The sequence below is a fragment of the Dama dama genome, chromosome 7, assembly GCF_033118175.1.
Source record: "Dama dama isolate Ldn47 chromosome 7, ASM3311817v1, whole genome shotgun sequence".
NCBI classification, from domain to species: domain Eukaryota; kingdom Metazoa; phylum Chordata; class Mammalia; order Artiodactyla; family Cervidae; genus Dama; species Dama dama.
Window position 1 is genome coordinate 41753215 of NC_083687.1, and position 13292 is coordinate 41766506.

Genomic DNA, 13292 nt, shown 5'->3' on the forward strand with positions numbered 1-13292 from the left:
GCCTTCAATCTTGCCCAGTATCAGGAAAACAAAGCCACAGGTTCATGTCCAAAGCTCGGGATATGAATGAAACTGGGTTTTGGCCAATTGATAATCACAAGAAAAAAGTGGTGCAACTGATAAGAGGATTCTTTTGGGGACACTGGGAATTGCAACCACCCAATGAGAGAGAGAGAGGTGAAAAAGTTTCAGGGGTTAGCTTTTTGAGCAGTTCAAAAAAGAAATACTGAAACATTCTCCAGGACTCGTTTTTCAAGTATGCAAGCCTCAAACTGAACCCCAAGTGAGGACCATATGTGACCAGCATGTCTGTCAAACACACAGGTAATCAGGGTCCGGGATCCTTCTGATGGTTTGGTTCGTCTAATGCTAAGTGTTCGTAAACCAGAGAAAACTGTATTTTTGCCTGATCAAGGCTCATGCTTTTTCTTTTCCCTGCTATGCAAAGTTCAATCTTTGTTTTCAATATGAAGTTCTAACAAACTCAGATGTCACTACAAGGTGATTGATAGAAAATACAGGGATTTGTCTCAATGTTTTGAAAGGACCCCATAGACAAAGTTGTCACAGAGTTTAAAACTAGTAAGATAGAAACACACATATACTATAACCTTGTGTTATATACCATTTTATTTTTAAACCCGGAGTAAAGCTGTATGCCTGTGATAAAGAATGATAAGTTAGTTCAATTAAAAGATCAGAAACTTTAAAAATTGAGAGTGATGAAAATGTGGTTGAGACTTATATTAATATGTTTTCAATACCAAATACAATATATAAAACATCAACATAACTGCTAAATATTAATAAAGACAGCAGATCCTTATTTTCATAAATATGGCAGTATTACAAAGTGTCAATATCAGGAAATTTTTACCTGTGGTAGTTTTCAGTTGAAAAATCCACACTATTTTCAAAGTACTTATATAATCCCTATTTTTTTCCCCTTTATTTCTATTAGTTGGAGGCTAATTACTTTACAATATTGTAGTGGTTTTTGCCATACATTGACATGAATCAGCCACGGATTTACATGTGTTCCCCATCCTGACCCCCCCTCCCACCTCCCTCCCCATCCCATCCCTTTGGGTCATCCCAGTGCACCAGCCCTGAGCACTTGTCTCATGCATCCAACCTGGACTGGTGATCTGTTTCACACTTGATAATACACATGTTTCAATGCTATTCTCTCCGATCATCCCACTCTCGCCTTCTCCCATAGAGTCCAAAAGTCTGTTCTATACATCTGTGTCTCTTTTTTTGTCTTGCATATAGGGTTATTGTTGCCATCTTTCTAAATTCCATATATATATGCATATAGTCCCTAATAAGTATAGAATTATCCTGAAAATATGAGGTTCTTCTCTTATTGAGAATGAATATCTTCAAAACTGAGTAGGCTGGGAGTTCTCATCTCTTGAAATTGTAATTTGTGATTTTTTTTGTTTGTTTGTTTATCAGGAAGAATAGTCTGACTCCATTGGGATTCTTGGGTCAAGTATAAAATAACTGCCCAGTTCTTGAGACAGACCAATTTTTTTTCAGTATCTTAAATACTCCCTATTTTGTTACTGGGGTGAAATTCGAGAATTTGCTCTGAATCATAAACAGCATAAAATACAAGCTTTGCACATCTAACACTATTCCAGTCCTCAGTTTCAGACACTCAGAGCTACAACGTATTACTTTTACTCATAAGCACATCATAACTCAGTCAGCCAGTGAAGGGCCAGGCCCCTCCCCCCCATCTGAAACACTGCAGCTTTAAAGATCTCCTATTTTGTGGAAAGGGGAGACCGGCTTCTAAATCTTAGAATGACTTAGATGGTTCCCTCGCTCTCAGAATTCACAGCGTCTCTCCAAGAGCCATTAAAGGACACTGAAACCAATTAAGCCACATATTCAACTTCTTGGAACTATGATACATTCGGATGGCTGACCCTGGAACACCAAACAAAGGATTTACTGCAACAAATGTTGACTATAAAAGCAAAAAAAAACAAGAGAACTCAGGACCAGTTGAAACTCTGTCTTTGGTTTATCCTTTGTGCATTCTGGCTCATTTCTGGCTCCAACGAGGGTGCAGCCCAGGCTCTACAGTTTCCAGGGTGACGTGACAAGCAGCACCCAGGGCTTTCCACATACAGTGTCCTCGAAGGCAAAGCAGACATCCCCTTAGCAGGCTCACCCTGGGCTGCACCATACAATGGACTTATCTGCCTCCTGCTCTTCTCCTGCAGGCATCTGGGACCAGAGCTGTCTGCGCTCTCCTGCGCCTGGCGTAAGTGGCAGCTACCTCGACAGGAATCACAGCCTGACACGTCTTCAGGTGTTCCCGTAAGACAGCGGAGATGGTCAGGGAAGGGAAGGGAGCCGAGAATTCTGGAAAATCTCACACTCGCCAGGCCCTGGTTGTTCCCACTCACTTAACAGACACTTAATGCTCAGTGTAGGCCAGGTTCAATGTCAAGGGTCCCCAAATTTATCTGAACTTTAGAATCACCTGGGGATCTGCTAGAAATTCCCAAGCAGGAACACTCTGGGGAGGTGGAACATGGGCCTCTGTACTTTCTGAAGCTCCCTAGGTGATTCCAGTGTGTGGACAAGTTTGGGAAGAAACACTCTATGCTTTGTGATGAGATTAATCTTAGTCATCACAATATTAGTAAGATTGAAATTACCCCTCTAACAGAAAATAAAGCAGGAAGTCAGAAAGGCTGACCATATATTCAATGGCCGGTAAATGGCAGCAATGTAATTCAAGCACATATCTGCTTGATCCTAACATTTTCTTCAGGGGAAATCCTTTTTGCTATATTCAGGTATTAAAAAAAAAAAAAAAGTAGTCAATCAATTAAAAAATCAGAGGCATGTGTTACCCAACATGTATGTGGGCTTCCCTGGTGGCTCAAATGGTAAATAATCTGCCTGCAATGTGGGAGACCTAGGTTTGATCTCTGGGTCGGGAGGATCCCCTGGAGAAGGGAATGGCTACCCACTCCAGTATTCTTGCCTAGAGAAGTCCATGGACAAAGAGGCCTAGCAGGCTACAGCCCAGGGGGTCGCAAAAAGTCGGACATGATTGAGCAACTAACACTACTAACGTACGAAGTGTTGCTCGTGGGCCTCTGGCTTGAATATACATGAAGTACTGGGCGGTGGTGTAATAATTTAATTTTTATCTCCGCTACTCACTCCATCCCTCCAATGCCTCAGCAGCTGACCAGGCTCCTACAGCCAACTCTGGAGCTGGGCTTTATCCCATGGGATAAAGAAGTCTTCAGTATTGGCATCTCAGCAGCAAGTCACCCTCGACGCTGGTTTGTTCAGACTCTGTGCCCTCGTTCTAGCAGTTAGACTCTTGCTCATCCACTTTTCCTGAGTACCCACTGGTGCCAGTAATGGGGTACTCGCTATCAAATTTATGATTTTAAATGGCTATATTCAGGGTACAAAAGTTCATTTATCTTGTAAGAACACAGCACATAACCTAAAAATGCTGCTTTTGAAAGCTCTATTAAGATTAATTTTGAGAACAGATGCTTGATTATTTACTTTTGAGTCGGGGAAGGGAGGCACAAAGACTTTTAAAACCGTCTGCAAATCCCTTTCTCTAAATTAATTTCAACTGTCTTAGGAACAGCTGCTTCCTCTAACTTTAAATATATGAATGATAACTATGAAATAATGAAACCATTGTATGTGGGCATGTGGAAAGCTTGTAAAGTTTTGGTTATGTATACTCTCTATATAATTATATTACTTGTAATATATTTATATACTAAAGTGAATAAGAATTTTTATTTAAATGTTACTTGAAATAATTACTTATTTTATTACTTTGGAATTTAGGTTTTATTCTGAAAGGGAAACTACTTCTAGTTCTTAAATGAAATCTCCACACTGTTTTGCTGGAGTAATTAAACAACCACTTCTATCTGCCACAACACACACCATTGTCTTAGTTATCCAGTTAATTCGGGGATAGTCTAGCTTTGGATTTAAATAATCTACAAACAGGACTCCAATTATCCATTTTGTTGAGTTTGTTGACAGTAGGACTAATAGGGTGCTTTTATATGGAGGTTTTATGTCTTTGTGACAAAAACTGAACAAAAAGTGAAATATAGCTGTTTAAGCAAAAAAAAAAAAAAAAATCAGCTTCAAAGAAAAATTTTCTGTTGAAGATATTCTACTTAATAATTACCCTTTTGGGGAAATTTTCAACTTTACTTTTTAAAGTTTAAGATTTTTCAAGTTCAACAATAGCAATAGCAAATGATCTGATTTAAATAGAACCTAACTCTTCAATAGATAGAAAGTGAATTAAAATAGACTCATTTGTCCATTCAACATTTGCCAAGAGCAACCTTGAAAGAAACTGGGTGGATGATGAAGAAGTAGGCATGCATCTTGGTTGTTAAGAAAGTCATAATCTAGTGGGAATGGTGAGTGCACAAAATAGCAGTTGCAGATGAAGTTTGGTGTGTTGTGATTCACATGAACAGGAGGCCCTGGTGGCCCAAACGGGGCTGTGGCTGGCTCTTCTCAGGACAGTGGGGTCTAGAGAGCCAGAGAATTGCTGGGGTGGCTTGAGCTGGGGCCATAGCATCGAATGCCCTACAGAGCACAGAGGTTCTGTAAGGAGAAACCCTGAGGGCCCGATATTTATATAGGTAACAGTAATCTCCAACTTCATGAACAGGCCTGGCAACCCACATCTTGGTCTGTGTTTTCACTGACTTCTTAAAAGCTAGAGACGAAGAAAATCAAAATATTCTGTGACAGTCTCTTGGAAGAGGTGGATTCTGGCTCACACAACAGAGATTAAGTTACGATGTTTCTTCTATAAAACCAGCTTAGTGATAGTAATATTTTGAGCCACCTGCCTTTAAGTATTTGTGGAGATCATAGATAAAGCGAGAAAATGGAACAGCTGACACACAGTGGCACTGTTAATGGGTTCTCCTGCCCACTCCATACCCTTTCCTTACGGCCACCCCCTCAACGCCCCTTCACGCCCACATAGATGACTGTCCTCAATTTCTTGGTCAGGTTCTCTCTTTCGCTGTCCATCTCAGAGCCAGCTTGGTCCATTAATCACCTGGCTTACAGTTAATGCTCTCCAGGTACATGTGCCCAATTACACACTAAAAAAAGTGTTTAAAAATCATAAAGCCATTTCAGTCACAAATGCACTTCCGTTAACCTGCTAAAACTACAGGAATTCACAGTATTTTATAATGGAACTTTTTGGCCAATGCTGTCTATTAGTTTTTCCAAAGAAAAAGATTCTCAAATGATCTTGTGTCACATGGCACATAAATAGGATAAGCCTCTCACAGACCACAATAAGAGGGAGGGATTAAAAGAAAGAACTACAGTTTCATAACTAAAGACTGACTTTCCATATACATAAACTAGCTTTCATAGTAGTAAAAAATACTTCATGAATTCATGATTTAGGGTTGTTTATATTTTAGATGTTAAAACTAGTTTCTTTCTATTTTCTGCAAGATGTACTTTGATTAAGAACTTGGTGAAATTGATACATTTCCAAATTTTTCAATTTCCATAAGTACTTACAAATTTTACATTCCTATTTATATCACACTTTTATTGGCAGACAACCATATTCAAGAAAAAAGATTGCACATAAACTAACGGATGATCATCCTCTGCAACATGAGTATAAACCAAAGTGAATTTGTGATTTTAGTCTCTAATCTCCTATTCTTATCACTTCCTATAATTTTGAGACTTCTGCCAAGGAAAACAAAATTTCTGGGGGCTTTTCCAAGAAAATAGAATTGTCAAAAAAATATTACAATGAAGAGCTACATAATATTTTAAGCATATATTTGTTAGTAATTTTTAAAGCCAATTTAGGGAATATTTTCTATTTCACCTTTGGTAACAGAACACTACTTGAATTTCAACTTTCCATAAAAATACCAAGGGTACTTATATACCATCAAAATAAAAAGGTGTTTCCAAAATTATGAAGGAAATGTAGGGCACATTTTGATCACTTTTCTTGAGAGGCTAACCTCCCTAAGTCAAGACACATACAAGAGGAAAGATAATGAGAACCCAGATCTCATGGTTTTGTCAATGATCTCTGATGGTGTCCTCATCTCCATTCTTCCCACCCTCCTTGGACACTGTATGTTACTTGGATGACCTGGAAAGATGTGAAATATGGCAGCAGATGAAAAAAGAACAAGAAACAAAGTCCCTTCAGAGAAGGAAAAACAGCTGTAAACTGGAAAACAGCCTGCGAATACCTTACACAGTCTACAAACCAGTAACTTAGTGTCTTTAGGCTTGTGTGTGCTTAATCGCTCAGTCGTGTCTGACTCTTTGCGATCCTAAGGACTGTAGCCCACCAGGCTCCTCTGTCCCTGGGGATTCTCCAGGCAAGAATACTGGAGTGGGTTGCCATACCCTCCTCCAGGGGATCTTCCCAACCCAGGGATTGAACCCAGGTCTCCTGCACCCTCTGCACTGGAAGGTGAAGTCTTATCCACTGGACCGCCAGGCAAGTCCCATAAGTCATCTTCATAACAGCTTTCATTTTGCCTCAGCTCCCACCCCAACCTCTGCCATTTACCCTATGACCCTAAAATCCAAAAGCAAAACAAAAACTTTAATGCAGTGATAGTTCAGACTTAGGATTTTCTGACCGAATGAAGTCATTGTCCAGATAATTCAAGCTCCGTGTCACTCTTGGTCTTACAATTGCTGACTATCTGTAGAGTGTGTCTTTGATGGGTATACTCTGCTATCTTTAACTCTGGAAATTTTTCCCCTAGAAAATTTAATTTTATCTTTCCTTTTTTATGATAAATTGTATTTTCAAGCTGCCACGGCTGGCAGACAAGAAGAAAAGACCATCTGGGAATCCCAAATTTGGTCCACAGAGCAATAGACTTGCCTGGCGGTCCAGTGGATAAGACTTCACCTTCCAGTGCAGAGGGTGCAGGTTCTATCCCTGGTCAGGGAACTAAGATCCCATATAGCTCGTGGCCAAAAAACCAAAACATGAAACAGCAGCTATATTGTTAAATTCAACACAGACTTTGAAAATGGTTCACATAAAAAAAAAAACTTTAAAAAAATATGATTTATGTTTGGCTCTGTATTATTTGCAAATCATCTTTTTCTAAAGCTTTTTTTTTCAATATGGACCATTTTCAAAGCCTTTACTGAATTTGTTACAATATTGCTTCTATTTGTTTCATGCTTTGGTTTTTTGGTCACAAGATATGATTTACATTTGACTCTGTATTATTTGCTTCCCAGGTAGCGTAGTGATAAATAATCTGCCTCCCAATGCAGAAGACTCAAGACACTCAGGTTTAATCCCTGGTTCGGAAAGATCCCCTGGAGAAGGGACTGGCAACCCACTCCAGTATTCTTGACTGGAAGATTCCATGGACAGGAGGAGCCTGGCAGGCTACAGTCCATGGGGTTGCAAAGAGTCGGACATGACTGAGAATGCACACACTATATTATTTACATTATTTACTTAGGAAAAGTAAATAGAAGCATCAGCATCTTCTGAGGTTTATAGTTGAGGCACACTAAGATAAAGTAACTTGTCTCAATTTCAGCTCTAAATTTCATGGGAAAGGTCTGGCAAAGCGTCTGTGATTAGCTCTGCTTAAATCAAGGATGCAACTTGGACCATAAGTCTGCGCTTAGCTCTAGGTTATATTTTATGAACGGTTTGTTTTACCTTTAGAAGACAATCTGTACCTTTCCTTCATCTCTTCATTAGAAAAGCTTTTTGCTTAATCGAATATTAGCTTGCATTTCCTGAGTTTATACCAACTGGGAATTAGGAGCATGCAGATAGCAAGGGACAGAGACAGGGGGAGGGAAGGTATTTGCCGCTTCCTATAAGAAAAGGCAAGAACTGACTCCTTGGAAAAGCCCCTGATGCTGGGAAAGATTGAAGGCAGGAGGAGAAGGGGATGATGGAGGATGAGATGGTTGGATGGCATCGCCAATTCGATGGACATGAGTGTGAGCAAGCTCTGGGAGTTGGTGATGGACAGGGAAGCCTGGCGTGCTGCAGTCCATGGGGTCGCAAAGAGTAGAACATGACTGAGTGACTGAACTGACTGATAAGATAAGGCACTGTCGATTTCCACTGCCATCGCTTGATAAAAGAAACAAAAGAATAGTATTTACATGGCTCTTAAACAATGAACACAGTATGTAGTTAGTGGAATAACCCTCTGTAAATTTCACTGTGAAGAAATATGATTACCAATTACTGTGTTCAATTTAGCAAAAGCTTTTGGATATTGTCTGTGTTTAAGGCCCTGTACCAGTCACTGCTGCAGACCTCAGGCAGAGTGGAGAAGGATGATACTTTCAAAAAGCTCTCTCGGAGGAGAGAAGACACGTCTGTGCTCCCGGGCAACAAGAACCTAGCTCTTAGCCTTCGCGTCTCTGCTCAGCCTGTGCCTTTGTTGGGAAGGCTCTCACACAATTTACTATCTGGAAAATTCTTACAAATTCTTCAGGGCTCAACTCAAAGTTCTCTTCTTTTTGTAGGCTTTCTGGAACTCTTCTAAGAGGAAGTTTTCTGTTTCCCTATTGCAAGGACCTCTTAGGAACACCCTTTATTATAAGACTTCACATTAAGAGCGAAATTATTTGTCTGTGGGTTCAGGCTTGGTCATCTCTTGAGCTGGAGCTCTGAAAAACCACTCATTATTCATCTTAATGTCACCAGTAATGCGCCCAGGGCCTGAAACACGGTAGGTGCTTCATAAATATTTACTGAAGTGAACAAGTAACTGCTTTATAAGGTAGAAAGCGCTGAACATCATAAAAGAAGTACAGATTTTATGAAGTACTAAAGAAGTTCTGTTCCAGCTAGGAAGGGCTAAGTGATAAGTCGGGGGAGGTCAGAGAGGGTTCTTGGAGGGAAGGTCGTTCGAAATAGACCCTGAAAGATAGCTGGATCCGATTTGACAGGGGGAAGCAAGAGGAAGGGGATTCCAGGAGGAGGGTACATGAGCACTGTCATTACAATGAACAAATGCAACTGAATTGTTACTAATCACCCAAGAACTTACAGATCCATTTAAGCACTGTCTTTCAAAGCACTAGCTTCTGAGGCGACACACTTGTTTGATGAAACTACCAGTACTCAAAATTTTATTTTAGGACTGCCTTCAGACTGTTTGCAGAAACAAACATACACACCAAATAATCACTTATGCCTTTGTATTCTGCTCCTTTTGACCAAAGAGTATTACCTGAATTAACCCATCTCCAAAGAGGGTCTCAATAGCTTTTGGTCATTTGAAAAGATAAAATTCACTTGTAAAGAAGGAAAAATTGCTACCACTTAGTATCCCAAGAAGGATGGGCCAAAAAGTTCATCTGCCATTGTCTTTCTCCTTGGAGGTGGGGAGGGACAAGGAGGTGGATAAAGCCATTCAGCCCTGGCAGCAATTATTAGGAAGTAGAGGCTTTCCCCTGGGAGTGAAGGCTAAAAGGTTGGACCCAGAGGTGTGGCACCACAGGGGTGAATGAAAACTTGGGGGGCAGCGAGTGGGGATATTGTATAATAGCTTGCTCTAGGCTGGGACTGAAAGCCAAGTTCACTCAAAGTCTCCTCCTATCCAGGCACCACCTAGCTCTGCTCCAGGAAGCACTTCTGCCTGCACCTTAAAGCCACAACCTCCTGACTGTGAAGGGCTGGAAGACAGAGTAGTCAATAGAACACCCTCAATTACACCACTGTCTTCAACATTAACATCTTAAAGAATCTGAAATGCACACATCTTAATTAAAATATTCCCGAGGTGATGATTTCAATAAATTGAGAACATTTATTAAGTTGCTGGCCCCAGGGTTTGGAGAGTTTGAATTCTTGGTTATGAAAAAGTCCTAGTTAATAAAATAATCTTCATCATTAAATTAGGCAGTTTCAAAAGTCACTACTGGGTTGATTTAGGGAGATGAAGATTTAAATACTCTAAAAATATTTATGAATTCTGATTGACTAACAAAACTCAAAGGTATTTATGAGATAATAAAAATAGTCCTAAATATAAAAAGCTTGCGTACAGCTTCATAGTACAGTTAACTCTAAACTACTGTTTATGAAATTGTAGATATTTTATTTCTGACTTACACTTATTCTACTAAAGATACAGTAAAGGTAAAAATAAAATCCATGAATAATACCCAAATTTCAAAAGGCAGAGATTGAAGCTATAAGTAATAATCCTTCAAATCAGACACCTGGTCTATAAATAATGAAGAGATCATTACACAGTCTTTCTTCCATCCTTATCCTCCCCCAGCTGTCATAGTTGATAGGCCAGCCTGTTGTTCTTAGAGCTTTAGACCCTGGACTCTTAGCTCTCCCCCTCTTTCTCTGTTTCTTTGATTTATTCCATTCTCTAAGTAACAGTGTACCACAGGGTTTTATCCTTCATCATACTCTCTTTTTTTTTCTGTCTTCTCTTTGAAATATTTAATTATCATCTCTAAGTCTCCCCTTTCACTGAATTTCAGACCTGCATTTTACCTGCCTGCTTCACCTCCCCATCAAGATGGACATCTCACCTGTGCATCAAATGCAACATGGTGAAAACTCAGGTGAAGAGTTTTCTTGCTCTCAAAGTACTTAGCTCATGTCCTATGGGCATGTGCTGCATTCTCTGCTAAGAACTGCCCTTGCCTTTACTGACAATTAGGGAACTCCTACTCATCCTTTAGGACCTAAATCAGTATACCTGAAACTAATATAATATTATAAGTCAACTACACTTCAATGAAAACAGAACAGAACAACAATCACAACAACCCCGACCCCAAACAAAACAAACAAAACACAAGACTCAAATCAAATGTAGCCCTCTGTTGCCCTGCCTACCCACCAGGAAGTCTAATTAACAAGGTTTACTGTCCAACATGGGCTTTCCGGGTGGTGCTAGTGGTAAAGAATCTGCCTGCTAATGCAGGAGATGTGGGAGACTTGGGTTCGATTTCTGGGTTGGGGAGATCCCCTGGAGGAGAGCATGGCAACCCACTCCAGTATTCTTGCCTGGAAAATCCCCATGGACAGAGAAACCTAGTGGGCTATAATCCATAGGGTCGCAAAGAGTTGGATATGACTGAAGGGACTTAGCACACACACACACTTGGTGATCTAGAGGTTAAGACTTCACCTTCCAATGCAGGGAGTATGAGTTCTTCAGGCAAGAATACTGGAGTGGGTTGCCATGACCCACGGAAGTCCCCTAATTTCTGCAGGCTCTTTCAAGCTGAACTCAGACCCTTTCCACTTAACTTCATTATCAGTGCATTTAGAGTTCCTTTGTCAGTCAGTTCAGTTCAGATGCTCAGTTGTGTCCGACTCTTTGCAACCCATGGACTGCAGCACGCCAGGCTTCCTGATCCATCACCAACTCCCGGAGCTTGCTCAAACTTATGTCCATCGAGTCGATGATGCCATCCAACCATCTCATCCTCTGTTGTCCCCTTCTCCTCCTGCCTTCAATCCTTCCCAGAATCTGGGTCTTTTCTAGTGAGTCAGTTCGTCGAATCAGGTGGCCAAAGTATTGGAGCTTCAGCTTCAGCATCGGTCCTCCAATGAATATTCAGGACTGATTTCTTTTAGGATGGACTGGCTTGATCTACTTGCAGTCCAAGGGACTCTCAAGAGTCTTCTCTAACACCACAGTTCAAAAGCATCAATTCTTCGGTGCTCAGCTTTCTTTATGGTCCAACTCTCACATCCATACATGACCACTGGAAAAACCACAGCTTTGACTAGATGGACCTTTGTCGGCAAAGTAATGTCTCTGCTTTTTAATACTCTGTCTAGGTTGGTCACAGCTTTTCTTTCAAGGAGCAAGTGTCTTTTAATTTCATGGCTGCAGTCACCAGCTGCAGTGATTTTGGAGTCCAAGAAAATAAAGTCTCTCACTGTTTCCAATCTACTTGCCATGAAGTGATGGGACTGGATGCCATGATCTTAGTGTTCTGAATGTTGAGTTTTAAGCCAACTTTTTCACTCTCCTCTTGCACTTTCATCAAGAGGCTCTTCAGTTCCTCTTTGCTTTCTGACATAAGGGTGGTGTCATTTGCATATCTGAAGTTATTGATATTTCTCCCAGCAATCTTGATTCCAGCTTCTGCTTTATCCAGCCCAGCATTTTGCATGATGTACTCTGCATATAAGTTAAATAAGCAAGATGACAATATATAGCCTTGATGTACTCCTTTCCCAATTTGGAACCAGTCTGTTGTTCCATGTCCAGTTCTAACTGTTGCTTCTTGACCTGCATACATATTTCTCAGGAGGCAGGTAAGGTGGTCTGGTATTCCCATCTCTTGAAGAATTTTTCACAGTCTGTTGTGATCCACACAATCAAAGGTTTTGGCATAGTAAATGAAGCAGAAGTAGATGTTTTTCTGGAATTCTCTTGCTTTTTCTATGATCCACTGGATGCTAGCAATTTGATCTCTGGTTCCTCTGCCTTTTCTAAATCCAGCTTGAACATCTGGAAGTTCTTGGTTCACATACTGTTGAAGCCTGGCTTGGAGAATTTTGAGCACTGCTTTGCTACCGTGTGAGATAAGGGCAATTGTGCGGTAGTTTGAACATTCTTTGGCATTGCCTTTCTTTGGTATTGAAATGAAAACTGACCTTTTCCAGTCTTGTGGCCATGCTGAGTTTTCCAAATTTGCTGGCATATTGAGTGTAGCACTTTCACGGCATCATCTTTTAGGATTTGAAATAGCTCAGCTGGAATTCCATCACCTCCACTAGTGATGCTTCCTAAGGCCCACTTCCCTTCACACTCCAGGATGTCTGGCTCGAGGTGGGTGATCACACCATTGTGGTTATCTGGGTCATTAAGATCTTTTTTGTATAGTTCTTCTATGTATTCTTGCCTTCTCTTCTTAATATCTTCTGTTAAGTCCATATTGCTTCTGTCCTTTATTGTGCCTATCTTTGTATGAAATGCTCCCTTGGCATCTCTAATTTTCAGTCAAGAACACACCTAACTCCTTCTGAGCAGTCTAGATCTCTTCCACAGGAGAATGAAAGGAACTGGCTACCCAAAGCCTCCCCAAGGAGCTAAAAACTCAGGAGTAATTATTAGACTGACCACCACTGTGGTCAGGAGACTGGAGAGAGCCACTCTCCACAGACCCAAAGAGGAAATCAATGAGCTTGTGGTCCAGACAAACAACACACTGGCTGAAGTATCACCTATTTACTTTGATTATTAAACCTATGGCATAGA

At 40.6% G+C, this 13292-nt stretch overlaps 1 protein-coding gene across 1 annotated transcript in view; it reads right to left on the reverse strand.

Moving 5' to 3' along the window:
• Positions 1 to 13292, reverse strand: part of CAP2 (cyclase associated actin cytoskeleton regulatory protein 2) — a 134318-nt gene that overhangs the window by 19525 nt on the left and 101501 nt on the right. The window lies entirely within an intron of this gene.